Below are 14314 nucleotides of genomic sequence, written 5' to 3'. Positions count from 1 at the left end.
TAGAAAGAGTGTTGACAAAAGAGGCTTTTTGAACATCAAAAATCTATTGACAGCAACTGTGCACAAGAAAAGAATAATGTAAAAAATTTCATCTCACTGTTTCCATGTATCAAAACATCCATTTTATTTGTCAAACTGGTAACATAATGTTTTTGTTGAAATGCTTAAATGAGAGACTCACTGTCCAGTGTGGTGACCTCTCCTTGGACTGGCCTGCTGGTCAGAGTTCTTCAAGGCGTAAACATGCACCTCATAGCTAGTTGCAACCTAACAAGAGGGGAAGAGCAAAGTAAAGAGAGACCAGTAAATAAGCTCTTCTCTAGATGCTGGGAACCTAAACTTGACAAACAAGAACATGCTAAAGAACATTGTCAGGACGAGCTCCAAAATCACTGGCTGTAACTTGAATGACCTCTGTCTTCTATATAAGAAGAGGGTTCTTAAGAAGGCTCAAGGTGTCCTGCGTGACCCTCAGCACCCTCTTTACCCTGAGTTTTCCCTCCTTCCTTCTGGGCGCAGGTATAGGATGCCCCGCTGTTGCAAGAACAGATACAGATACAGCCATTCTTTTGTTCCTGAGGCTATTCGCTGTCTGAACTGTTGAATTGAATAGTAGCCTACTTCATGCCCCTTTTTCTGTTTTAACTTACATGGTTTCCTGTCCTTTTAATTGTACTGTTTTAAGACATCCCTACTTTTGACTGTTTCATGTCTGTATGTTTTTAAATTACATTTTCTGTTATGCTGCATATGAATTGCCCCAGGGGGGATAAATAAAGATTTACTCTACTCTCACAGTGTTTATCAATCTCTATGGTGCTGAACGTGTGTGTGTGTGTGTGTGTGTGTGTGTGTGTGTGTGTGTGTGTGTGTGTGTGTCTTTGATGGGTAAATCACATGAGATGACAGGGCAGGTTGGCAGGACTGTGACTTCCCTGGGCAGAGAGAAACCACACACACGCGCTACTCAAAACCTTCCAAACCCTGGCTGCAGCTCATAGCCCTCGTCAGAACGCTGTGTGTGTATACGGTATACGTGGATGTATATGTACCTTGCACATGCATAGGCATGTGCATGTGTGTGTATTATCTTCTGTGTGTGTGTGTGTGTGTGTGTGTGTGTGAGTGTGTGTGTGTGTGAGTGTGTGTGAGTGTGAGTGTGCGTGTGCGTGTGTGTGTGTGTGTGTGTATGTGTGTGTGTGCGTGTGTGTGTGCGTGTGTGTGTGTGTGAGTGTGTGTGCGTGTGTGTTCTCTACCTGTCTTTTCAGACGTTTGGATTCTGGTTGGTCAAATCTCCCCTCACTATGTCTCTTCCTGCTGCAGGAAGGGGAAGCCTATGAGGAAAACAGCACAAGAAATGACAAACCACTCTACTGCATTTCTACTTTTTACATTGATGTTGTCCATGTTGTCCATTGCCCACAACCCAAAGATAATGAGTTTACTGTCATAGAGGAGTAAAGAAACCAGAAGATCCTCAGAGGGCTCGACATGTGCTCCTGTGTGTGTGTGTGTGTGTGTGTGTGTGTGTGTGTGTGTGTGTGTGTGTGTGTGTGCGCGCGTGCGTTTATCAAAATTAATGGATTTTGTTTTTCAATCAAAATGAATAGAATGTTGCACTATTTCACAAGACCGGTGATGCTGTTGACAAATGTACATTATGATAATCAACAAGTACAGTGAGAAGCACACATTTGGTGTTTTTGGCAACACGTTTACCAGATGTACAATGGAACACGTGTACTCATGAATGTGTTTAGTGGACAGGGTGGTCAGAGGAACACATGTACTCATGAACGTGTTTAGTGGACAGGGTGGTCAGAGGAACACATGTACTCATGAATGTGTTTAGTGGACAGGGTGGTCAGAGGAACACATGTACTCATGAACGTGTTTAGTGGACAGGGTGGTCAGTGTTGAAGGTCACAGATCATGAACGTGTTTAGTGGACAGGGTGGTCAGTGTTGAAGGTCACAGATCATGAATGTGTTTAGTGGACAGGGTGGTCAGTGTTGAAGGTCACAGATCATGAATGTGTTTAGTGGACAGGGTGGTCAGTGTTGAAGGTCACAGATCATGAATGTGTTTAGTGGACAGGGTGGTCAGTGTTGAAGGTCACAGATCATGAATGTGTTTAGTGGACAGGGTGGTCAGTGTTGAAGGTCACAGATCATGAATGTGTTTAGTGGACAGGGTGGTCAGTGTTGAAGGTCACAGATCATGAATGTGTTTAGTGGACAGGGTGGTCAGTGTTGAAGGTCACAGATCATGAATGTGTTTAGTGGACAGGGTGGTCAGTGTTGAAGGTCACAGATCATGAATGTGTTTAGTGGACAGGGTGGTCAGTGTTGAAGGTCACAGATCATGAATGTGTTTAGTGGACAGGGTGGTCAGTGTTGAAGGTCACAGATCATGAATGTGTTTAGTGGACAGGGTGGTCAGTGTTGAAGGTCACAGATCATGAATGTGTTTAGTGGACAGGGTGGTCAGTGTTGAAGGTCACAGATCATGAATGTGTTTAGTGGACAGGGTGGTCAGTGTTGAAGGTCACAGAAACTCACCTGACCATGTTTGGGTGCGAGAGCTTCTGCAGCAGCCTGGTCTCCTGTGCGATGCTGTCTTGGTCAACCTCGTTGTGATACATCTTCACCACCATTATTTTGTTTGTGTGTTTCCCTGTGCATGACCTGGAAGCAGAACACACTTTGGGAAAAATAATTGTTTAACACGTTGACTGCCACTGACGTATTAATACGTCAAAAAAAAAATGATTTTTTTTTTTTGACGGTGCTACGTGGATCAATGCCCCCCGCGTCTCCTATGGAGATATTGGAAGTATTGAATGTGTATAATCTATTTTACCGACCAGCTAGGTGGCGACGGTCCTCTCCCGACAGAGAGAAGTCAACCAAAAGCAGCCGCCTCCCGCGGCTGCTTCCTCCATTCTCAAGGAAATGGCTTGGCGATTTTACAGTCAGAAACGAACGAGCCTCATTCTCATACTGTAGGCGGGGACGCTTTCGCGCTGCTGCGGTGGGGGGTTCCAGAAATGGTTTGGGTGGGCAGCATAAGGCCTAGAGTCGCACGGGGCTTCATCGGGGCTCTCAAACCCAAGAGACGAGTGAGACCTATCCACACTCGCTGCCAGGGAGGGAGGCTGCTCAAACTCGCTGCCAGGGAGGGAGGCTGCTCAAACTCGCTGCAGCAGCAGCAGCAGAACACTCGCTTGTGACAAACGCAGGCTGAAAGCCACTAGACACGCCTACGGAGGGAGGAGTTGAAGGAGAGGGCGTTCGGAACTATATTGTTTGGATGTCTGATCTCTCACTGATGCCAAAAATAAATGGTTAAAGTGACTGTTCTGCCTGTTTGATTGAATTTCACAAAACTGCGATTATCTCAGCTTTCACTCTCAGACGCTAAAACCATGCTGTACTCAACGGCTAATATCTACATAACTACTAACTCTACAAACTAACTCTTTTAGACAGAGAAAGCACACATTCTATTAGTACTTTTGTGAACTTTGTGTTGACAAACTCCAAGCAGAAAAGAATCCTCGGCTCTTGTAAAATGAGCCAGAATCCTCAAAAAAACGGCTTGGCAAAAGCTACCTACAGCAAAAAAAAAAACGGCTGGCAGTCAATGTGTTAAGAACAAACTGATATTTTAAAAGCAAAATCTATCTTTGTATTGCATTTTTGTTGCATATTGTGTTTTTGTCACAGCACCAATTTGAAATATGTTTTTAATTATGAGTTCAGTTCAGTTCAAGTTTATTGTCATATACCGGCAACAATGCAAACATCCGTCACCTGCAATGAAAATCTTATACTCAGCGCTCATATCAACTTCACTGTAAAAACGTATTAAAAGATTAAAGCGGTATAAAGATAAAAACATACTTAGAAGTAAGTAAAAAACAAGAAGCCCAATTGCACAGCAATTCACCACGACAGAGAGTTTACACAAAACATTAAGTGAGGTATAGTGCAATAGTGAATACAGAATGGGGGGAGGACAGCAGCTTCACACACACACACACACACACACACACACACACACACACACGGCTGAGGGGGGTGGGGGCAGTCAACAGTTCAACAGCACAATGGGGGGGGGGGGGGGGGGGGGCGGGGGCAGTCAACAGTTTAACACAGAGGTTCTCAAATGTTTTTCAGCCAAGGACCCCTTACAAGATAGAAAATATACCGGGGACCCCCTCATTCTGATTTGTGATTTTGGGCTAAGCTTAATTGTTTCCACGGTAACGTGCTTGACTTTTAATTTGATAGGTTTGTTATTAGAATGTAATCCATGAACCATTTTAGATTTAAAGCATAAACTATTTTCGTTGAACTATGAAGATTTTGCAAAAAAATATATATATATATATATATTTGTTATTACATTACATTTACATTACGTCATTTAGCAGACGCTTTTGTTTTGTCCAAAGCGACTTACAATATCACAATTTGTCAACAGTCCAGAAAACCACTATGCAATATTTTTGATAGACTAGCACCATGTAGGAAGCAGTTTGAGAAGGAATACCGTAAGTAACATGTAGCATTTTTTTTTATAAAATATATATATATATATATATATATATATATATATATATATAGTGCCACCAAGTACTGGTACTGCATGGTATCCACCAAGATACCATCACCTCGGAATGAGATGTTTGGAACGGGGGAGTCTGGTGCAGCGCACAGGTCCTAGACCTGGTGAGACGAAGGAGGAGCCCGGCCTGGTGGCAACCAACAGAGCCCGGTCCCTCTACGTACCAGAGCCCCCCCCCCCCCCGGTCCCGGCAGAGTAGTTCCGGAGCAGCGGATTGAGTGGCCCTGACCGTGTGACCAGACCCTTCCTGGAGGGCTGACCGTGGGTAGCTACTGGGACGTAAGTTGGGGCTTGGCCAGCCCCGGCTGGGTCACCTGGGCGAGGGTGTATGATGTTGCGAGACCCGAAACATCCTATGACCCCAGGGTACATCACTGAGGATACGTCCCAGTTATGCATCCATGCAATGTTTTTTCTTTATATATATATATATTACCTGAAAACTTTTCGCGGACCCCCTGGCAAAGTTCCGCGGACCCCCATTTGAGAACCACTGGTTTAACAGCCCAAAGGGGGTATGGTGGCGCAGTCGGTAGCGCTGTCGCCTCACAGTTAGAAGGTCCTGAGTTCGATTCTCGCCTGGGACACTGTGAGCGCTGTGGTTGTGTTCCCCCCATATCTTCAGTGCCTACTGTGGGTTATCTCGTCGTAAGGGCCTTTCTCTCTGTGTGGAGTTTGCATGTTCTCCCCGTACCCCCAGGGGGTTCCTCCGTATATAACCCCCCCACTAAAAACATGCAGAAGATCAGATCGTCATCGTCATCCGACCAGTGACGACAACATCCGAAGTCGGTCCCCGGGCGCTGTACGAGAAAGCGACCACTGCTCCTGGCCTGCCCCTCGGAGGAAAGGACATGCCTGGATGGGTTAAATGCAGAGGACACTTTTCACCGGCCACCGTCAGCATGAGTGTTTTGTGGCCGCATGCATGTATTGTGGTGTTCGTGTGACAATAAAAGACGGGCTTGTCCGTTACGAGAGAGAGGCTGGGGGCTGCCGGGAGGGGGGGGGGGGGGGGGTGGCCCGACACTATGAGGCTGAGTTGAGCATCCTGATGGCTTGGGGATACAGGCTGTCTCTGAACCTACTGGTTCGGGTCCTTATGCATGAGCCTCTGTGTTTGTCCTGTGCTGGTCCCTTTCCTGCCTTGATTTGGAACCTATACACTTGTAATTGCATGGACTTGCTATTGAAGAGCACAGATGCAGTCCGTCTTGTGGTCCACAGCTTCTACATCCACATCACATGCAAATCCCTGTTTATGTACATGTATGTGTAAGACTACAAAATTTGCCAGGACACAAAATCCCATTCCAAAGTTATAATGTGAGAATTAGACATAATATGTTTTAAATGGAATCATAGTTTTGTGTAAAAACACAATCCATAGTTCCAGGCATACCAACAGCAGACAGAAATGTGCTCAGACTGGAGCGGCAGAAATAGGTCAGCTAATAGCTGGTGTTCAGATTTTTACTGTGTCCCTTTGTCTCTGAGGGCGATATGAGCTTAGTTCCCTCAGCACTTTTTGGCTCAGGCTGTGGGAAATATTATATTTATATTATATTATATATGAATATTCTAGTCTTTAAGAAGGTGAAGGCAGACTTGTTTCCTTCAAACACACCACAGCCTCTAAGCCAGTGATTCTAAACCTTTTCCATATCAAGGACCCCTAATTTAATACAAATTAAGTCCACAGACACCCCCCCATTTGTTGATATTTGATCTCGCTGACGCAAATCTGGGAATATTTCTATTGTTAGATATGATTTTGTCCAGAATTCCATGACAATCTGTAGTGTAGAGAAAGCAGTGGAACTAGGATCAAAACAGTTATCTGCTACATTGTCTAGTTGTGTTAACTCAATTTGCTGGGGACCCCCTGGAACCCCCTCAAGGACTACTGGTGGTCCCCGGACCCTAGGTTGAGAACCACTGCTAAGTTATTCACATTCAAAATGTGTTGGTCAGCACCATGCGCTTTCATATTTGTTCCACAGACTTTATCAAACAAAAATCTTAGTCATGAAAACAACATGTGAGGACACAAAAGAGTTGTATAATGTCCCTCACTGAGTAGTTTGAGACAAGTAGTACCTTGAAAACTTCTGAGAAGAACATGCTTCCTATCAGTTCAGCACTGAAGTTCTCCCAAGACTCCAGCTTGTGGATGGTGGTGCGTAGCCAACATGCCACCTAGCAGGGTTGGGCGGAGGGTTAGTGGTTAGGTTACAAATGTTACTGTTTTTATGTGATTGTGCCCCCCGCCCCCCCTCCTCCCCTTTCCATGCAATCTATTCTTTCAAGCTCAGTGTTGTACATTAGGCTATGATGTATTAGAGAGTGTCTGGGAAGCAAGACTATTTTAGGGGTAAAAAATAAAACGGTTACTACTGTATAAAATGTGTTGCTTCAATTTTCATCTTAAAATCAAACAACTAAGAGGCCATTTACACCTGGCATTAACATGCGTTTTTGGTGATCAGATTGTAAATGGCCTCTATGAAAACATCATCCTGCAATGAATATGTTTGAAAGGTTTTATAGCATTTAGATGATTGACCTAATAGGATGAATCAGCGTGACGTCACTGCCACCCAAAAATGCGTAACCCCGCGGCAGTTAACTAGTATAAACAAACGTTAATATCTCAAAAAGTATACATCACATCAGTTATATTTTGACATTCTGAGTGAGAGCAGAATTAGCTCAAGAGTTTGATGTATAATATATGCATGTCGTGTTAAACTGTCGCAGTTTTTAAATTGTAAACACGGTCAGCCGGCTAGAGTCAAGACGCTCAAACTCAGGCTCCATAGGGTTCCATTGCCGTTGCCACCCAGTGACACGGTTTGTTTACCAAAATGCCCTCATATTATCCATGGACATAGCTTTGATTTCAAAGGTGGAGGGGACATATTTTGTAGAAGCCCACATTCTCAGGCCCATTTTTTTAAATGTTTTTAAAAAATTGTGGCCGTTTGAAGCCAGATTTAGAGGACTATCACATTTTAAATTAACATTAGGATTAGACTGTTGTGATGTCATTATTCAGTTTTAACTTCCAATCATGGACATTGGAAACGCTCATTAGTGTTTTCCTTGCACCTCTGTTTACCCTGCCTTTTCGACACAAAATGGCCCCCGTGAAAAGGGTGTATTTGCATTTCGATACCTACAGTCTCCACTCGCAGCGGAGGGAGGGGGCTGCACTGTGTATGTATGGGAAGCGCTATGATGTTCATCACTTTAACATGGTTCCCCATGGTCTGAAAAAGTCGACGTCAGAAAAACAGGGGACTAGCTTCGCTCATAACAGAGCTATTTCATAGAAGCTGAATTCACTTGCACACATTGTACTCACAATGGGATGAAAATAGGAAATAGGAAATGTAGTTTCTTCTTGATCAACGTTTTCACAACATAACCTCTCAGCTCCACGGCTCAGTAAACTGTCTGCACACTTCTCATTTGAATGTGTGTTTGTTTAAAGTCACTTGGTGTCCCGTTTGACTGGCGTTTGCCGTCACATGTTTAAAGCACCGTGATTGGCTTGAAGGTCCAAACCAACTAGAGGCCATCTCACAAAGCGACAGCATGGCTGTATCTATTATTTGCCTTTACCCACTTAGTCATTATATCCACATTACTAATGATTATTTATCAAAAATCCCATTGTCTCAATATTTTATGAAAGCAGCAATTAGTCATCCCTACAATATTGTCACAATATCAATATTGATGTATTTGGTCAAAAATATTGTGATATTTGATTTTGTCCATATCGCCCAGCCCTAAATAAAAAATATAAATAAAAATACAATTCCACACATTCTACTTACTGTACATCATGTGCATCAGTCTTTCTTTTGGGCAGTGTAGGGTTAGTAGCTCGCTTCGCTTCATCTTCTCATCTCAGGTGGGGCAGGCAGGTCGCAGGAGAGAGAGCCGACATTTTTATCCTAGTAGGAAGGCAAAGGAAAGGACCCGCCCTACTCTGCCTCCGATTGGGCTTACCCAACAAACCAAAGCAGGCACCCAGTACTACTAGCCAATCGAGGCAGAGTAGGGCGGGCCGTGCCTTTAGGAAGAAAAGAGAAAAAAAAACTGCAGCACACTACTTGAATGGATGGATACGCGTCAGAGTGGATTTAGAAGTGGGCAGACTCAATGCCGACTGAAAAGTAAGTGGGTCTACCTGCGTCTACCCTCCACTACACCACTGGCTCCATGGTCTAATTTATGACAGATTAGGGATCCTTGGTGTGAAAAGGTTTGAAGTGCTGCTCTAAGGTGAATATTGAACACTGAACTAAACATTTCACCTGCTGCCCAAACACACTGCTGAGGTGCCGTTTGGCTGCTGCCAGCTTAACCTTGGCATGTTGTCGGTGTTGGGGGCGGGGCTTGAAGGAGAAGGCACCTGTAGGGGACGAGGGGTGTTGGGGGCGGGGCTTGAAGGAGAAGGCACCTGTAGGGGGCGAGGGGTGTTGGGGGCGGGGCTTGAAGGAGAAGGCACCTGTAGGGGGCGAGGGGGAGAGAGGAGGCTGGTCGTCCCTCTCCACGCTCTCCACGCTGCCCTTGGCGGCCGGGGACAGCTGGCCGTCATTGTAGGCCCTGCAGTCAAGTCCAGTTTTATTTGTATAGCTCTAATTCACAAGCACATGTCTCAGAGGACTTTGAAGAGAATGTGTCTAGCTCCACAATCAATAAACAGAATTACCGTAAATTCCGGACTATAAGCCGCGGCTTTTTTCCCGTTTTTTGGCCTTTTTTGCCCCCTGCGGCTTATATAACGGTGCGTCTTATCTATGGATTTTTTCCAAAAAAAAAAAAAAAATCTCTCTTTTTTAGCACTCTTTCTAACTATAAATCCACTTCTGTTTTAATTTCCTCTCTTGCCCTCTTTTAACAACATAACATAACATAACATAACACAACACAGGTAAGCAGAAAGAAAAAGACGAAGCAATCACGCCATGAATGAGGAAATGACTCACCTGCTGGAGGCTGGAGATACACCGCTTGGGCTAAACTTTTACTCCGTGAAACACTATCGATTAAGTCCGACATCGCTCAGAGGTTTTGAGCAGCTTGAAAACAAGTTTGAAAACGTGCAGAAGTCCATCCACTCACTCACTAAAGAAAATAATGCAACCGTGAAGAGTTTCACTCGTGTCCAGCCATCTGGCCGAGTTAGAGCCGAAGTCCCGAACACAGTGAGAAAACCTCCCGAAGCTGCTGCTGCAGCGGGGTGCATATTGTCCGGCCAGCCGACCGAGAGGCATGCGAGCCGGGCACTATTAAACAGTTGGGGTGTGTGAGGTGGCTGGCTGTGGAGGTGGCGGTTTCTCCTCCTCCTCCTTTCTCCCGCACAGCAGAGCGGACCCCAGGCTGCAGACAGCCCGGCCGCGGCGCAGAGCAGAGCAGAGCAGAGCAGAGCGAGAGAGAGAAACCACCAGAGGTGGACAGGGCACACCGGGCGCCTCGGCCACGTCCAGACCCCGGCCTGCCACCGAGGGCCATCTTCATCTGCCTACTCCGCTGGCCCGACCGTCAACTCATCCTCCAGGCTGCGGGGAAGAAGCCCCTCACCTGGGAGGGTACGCGCTTTTTCGTCCGGCAGGACCTCTCCGCGTTGGTGCAACAGAAACGCGCAACATACAACAGCATCATCGAGTCAATGGATATCGCTTTGGCGTACTGTACCCAGCGAGACTCGTCATAACCATTGATGGACAGCGGCGGAACAAGAGCTCAAAGTGAAACTGCCGAATATCTTTTGAGTTGGACTGGTCAATAGTACTGTGAGTAACTAAAATAAAAAAATAAAAAACGGAATTCTCTCTTCTTTAGCACTCTTTCTAACTATAAATCCACTTCTGTTTTAATTTCCTCTCTTGCCCTCTTTTCACCACACCGCGGACACTGTGTGCACTGTAAAAAAAACAAAAAATACCACAATGTGTGATTTTGTCTGGGGATTAGTGACCTGATCTCTTTCCCGACAATCCCCTCTGTGCACGAAGCCTTACATATGGTAATTAAACATCAAAACACCCGCGGCTTATAGACCGGTGCGGCTTATAGAAGAAAAAAATAGTCACCTTTGAAGGTGCGGCTTATAGACCGGTGCGTCTTATAGTCCGGAATTTACGGTAACCAACTTAAATCAATCTTAACACATTCAGTGCCAGCGACGCCATATGGCGTCATTAGAAATTTACCGTACAGTGCCAGCGACGCCAAATGGCGTCATAACTCGATTTTTTTTTTTTGACGGGGGGGTGTCGATCTATGCCTCTTACATCGCCTCTTACAATATTCAGAGGTATTGAATGTGTCTAACCTATTTTACAGAACCCTTAGGTGGCGACAGCGCTCTCCAGATGAGAGAACGTGGAGTGAAACACACAGAAGAAGTCATTGGGGGGAAGGAAATCGCATCGCATCCGTCCGTATGCAGCGGCTTCATTGAAGCAACGTTTAGCTGTGCCCCTGCAGCAGCCAATCTGCTATCACAATTGAGCACCTCGATGTCCGCTGCAACAGCCTCCGTGTCCGCTGCAACACATGATCAGCCGTGGATTTGTTATTATTCTCAACTCGAAGCATGGGAGCTGGTACACGCGGCTGTAAAAAAGCAGCATCTAGCGGACTTTTTCAGTGCTGAGCACAGGCAGAGAAAACGAGAAAACAGCAGAGCAGAGAGATACTCCTCCCACAACGGGGGGGGGGGGGGAGGAGGAGGGGGGGAGGTGGGCACGCAGAGCCAAGTACACAACACAGACCCAGACAGCAGGACAGGGTTGGCAAACGCAAGCCAGAATATCCGATGCCCACCAGCAGCAAAAGATCAGCAAGAAGCTGCAACCAGCAGCGCATGCAGGCGCCAGCGCTGCTGGTTTCAGCTAAAAATATTATTCTTCCAAACAAAATTCCCTTGCCTTCACTGTTTTATTGAAGGAAATTATTTTTGAGGTGTGACTACATCAGAAAATTAGCTTCAGAGTCAGTGATGTGCTTGAAATGTTTAATTTCACAAAAGGCTCATTATCTCAGCTCGTAGAAAAAAAGCTCTTTTTTTCGTTCAATCAAGCTATCTTCTCCGGCTCATAACTAAAGAACGGAAAATGGGATCAATAAACTTTTTTTTGCAGGTGATAGAAGAGAGTCTCATCGTTATTTGTGCGTGTTCAGTGTTTACATAGTAATTATTAAAGAAATGATATGACTGTTTTAAAATGCATTGCGGCCTATGTGGCACAGCAAGCAACCTTTTGCCCAAGGGCCGTGGCACTGAAAGTGTTAAGAGTATATTAAAAAATAAAACATCGCAAGAGAAGAGAGGGATGAGGAGAGGAGAGGAGAGAGAAGAGAGGAGAGGAGAGGGAGAAGAGAGCAGAGAGAGAAAAGCTAACCTGTAGCTTTCGCCTATGCTCCCCACTCTCAGCTGGTGCTTCTCCTGCTTGCCAGGTTGTCCACGCTCACGCTGTGCTCCTTGGCCAGCTCCTTGCCAGGACTGGTCACTAAGACCGCAAGGAGGGTGACCCACCTGCCCGTCCTTCTCCGGGTGAGGGGTGTAGGTGCCCGACTCCCTGTCCCGCTCGTAGCCCGGGTCCTTTGGTACCACCCGCCTCCACGGGACAAAGTCCAAGTCCAGGAGGGAGCCCTCTGAGCTGAACCAACACATGGCAGCTTGACAAGGAGCGACGACAGATGGACAGACAGGAAGGGGACAGAAAAAAGTGATGCACAACCTATTGAGAGAAGAGGGGCCGGGGGGAGATGGAAATGGACAATAAGAAGTGGTCACAGCAACATAGTGAACTGCTTCACATGACTGTATGGTAGGATGGGACATGATCTCATGATCTTGTGTGAATCCAGCTGCCTCGCCAGCTTAACGTATCATGGGCCGGCAAAATGAATTGTGATATTAGCTTCATTTTATTCTGCTGTAATCACAGATGAGACTGCTTTTAAATTCTCCATCACAATTTTACAAGATCTCCATACATTACATTACATTACATTACATTACATCATTTGGCAGACGCTTTTATCCAAAGCAACTTACAATAACACATTTTGTCAGCAATAGAGCAATCAACTATGTAACACAGTCTATGACAACTACAACTTCTGAAGGAAGAGTGATACAAGTTAAGGTTAGTTTGGGATTTTTTTTTTTTTTTTTTAAGAGAAAGAAGTTAGATCAAGAACTTGATCTTTCGGAAAAGACTAAAGACACACCTTTTCAGGCTCCATCTGGGCCCTTCTTGAACTAACTTCTTTCTCTCTTAAAAAAATAAATAAAAAAATAACCTGAACTAAACTTGTACCACTGTTCCTTCAGAAGTTGTATTAATTAATACACAGGACAAGATGTTACTATCCCTTGTGCCAAAATCCGAGGAAAAACACATTTAGAAGCCCAATCCAGAATAAAACAAGCTAACAGGCTAACAAACTAATAAACAAGACACAAATCACCAGTTACCTACCCTAGCCAACAGCAGTATGAAGCATGTCATTGGGGTTTTCAAGTGGGCACCTTCCTTCACCGACGTTTCGTTAAGTTAGGCCCACGACACCTCAAGAAGGCTTAACGGTGTAATCCAGCGTCCTGGAAACACCCCCCTCCATGCTACCATGTAGTTGTCATAGACTGTGTTGCATAGTTGATTGCTCTATTGCTGACAAAAATGTGTTATTGTAAGTCGCTTTGGATAAAAACGTCTGCCAAATGATGTAATGTAATGTAATGTAAGGGCCCAGATGGAGATGCATACAAATTATAGTATTTTGTAAAATTGTGACTCAAACATAAACAGAATTCACACTTGCAGGATGAGGTTAGGCGCACTTCCACCCAAGCAGCCCAGCAGGCTCTCAGGAGAGGGCAATCTTAGAGGAGAGGCTTCAGATAACATCCAAAGATACTGGAGCACACGGATCAAGTGTAGACACGTTTTTATTGACTGACGTTTCAACGCAGGGTGCATCTTCATCCCAGTCATAAAGAACAAGGACATTTTGTCTTTTTAAATAGCCTCCCAACAATGAAGACTAATCCAGCCCAGGCTGGAGGAAGAGGGAGGAGGTGACAAGTAGACATGATTACAGATTACACAACAAATACAGCGGATCATAAATGCAACATCAATATTAAAATAGTATATCTACATGATTCATATTTAAAGGTGCAGGTGGTGGATCCCCTAAATCTGCCTTCCATCATATAGAATAATTAGAAGAAAAGGAGAGGGTGGAGGGAGGGACCTTATGTGTGACAGCTCCCTTTCATTTTAGTCAATTCATTGAGTAGTTAATAATTGCCAAACTATTTTTATAATTGATTAATCGTTATGACTAATTCAAAAACAAAGTACAAAAATTATCTCGTTCCAGCTTCTTAAATGTGAATGTTTTCTGTTGTTTTTTTTGTCTTCTATGACAGTAAACTGATTATCTTTGGGTTGTGGACTGTTGGTCAGGACAAAAGAAAGACATTTGATGATGTCATCTTGGGCTTTGGGGAAAAAGTGACTGACATTTTTCACCATTTTGTGACATTTTGTAGTTTAAACGACTCATCAATTATGCAAGAAAATAATCGACAGATTAATGGATAATTAAAATAATCAAGCTGGGTGACAGAAGCCTACCTGCTGCT

The sequence above is a fragment of the Poromitra crassiceps genome (genome assembly GCF_964638095.1).
Source record: "Poromitra crassiceps genome assembly, contig: HAP1_SCAFFOLD_49, whole genome shotgun sequence".
Classification (NCBI taxonomy): domain Eukaryota; kingdom Metazoa; phylum Chordata; class Actinopteri; order Beryciformes; family Melamphaidae; genus Poromitra; species Poromitra crassiceps.
Note: the sequence above shows the minus strand (reverse complement) of the source record.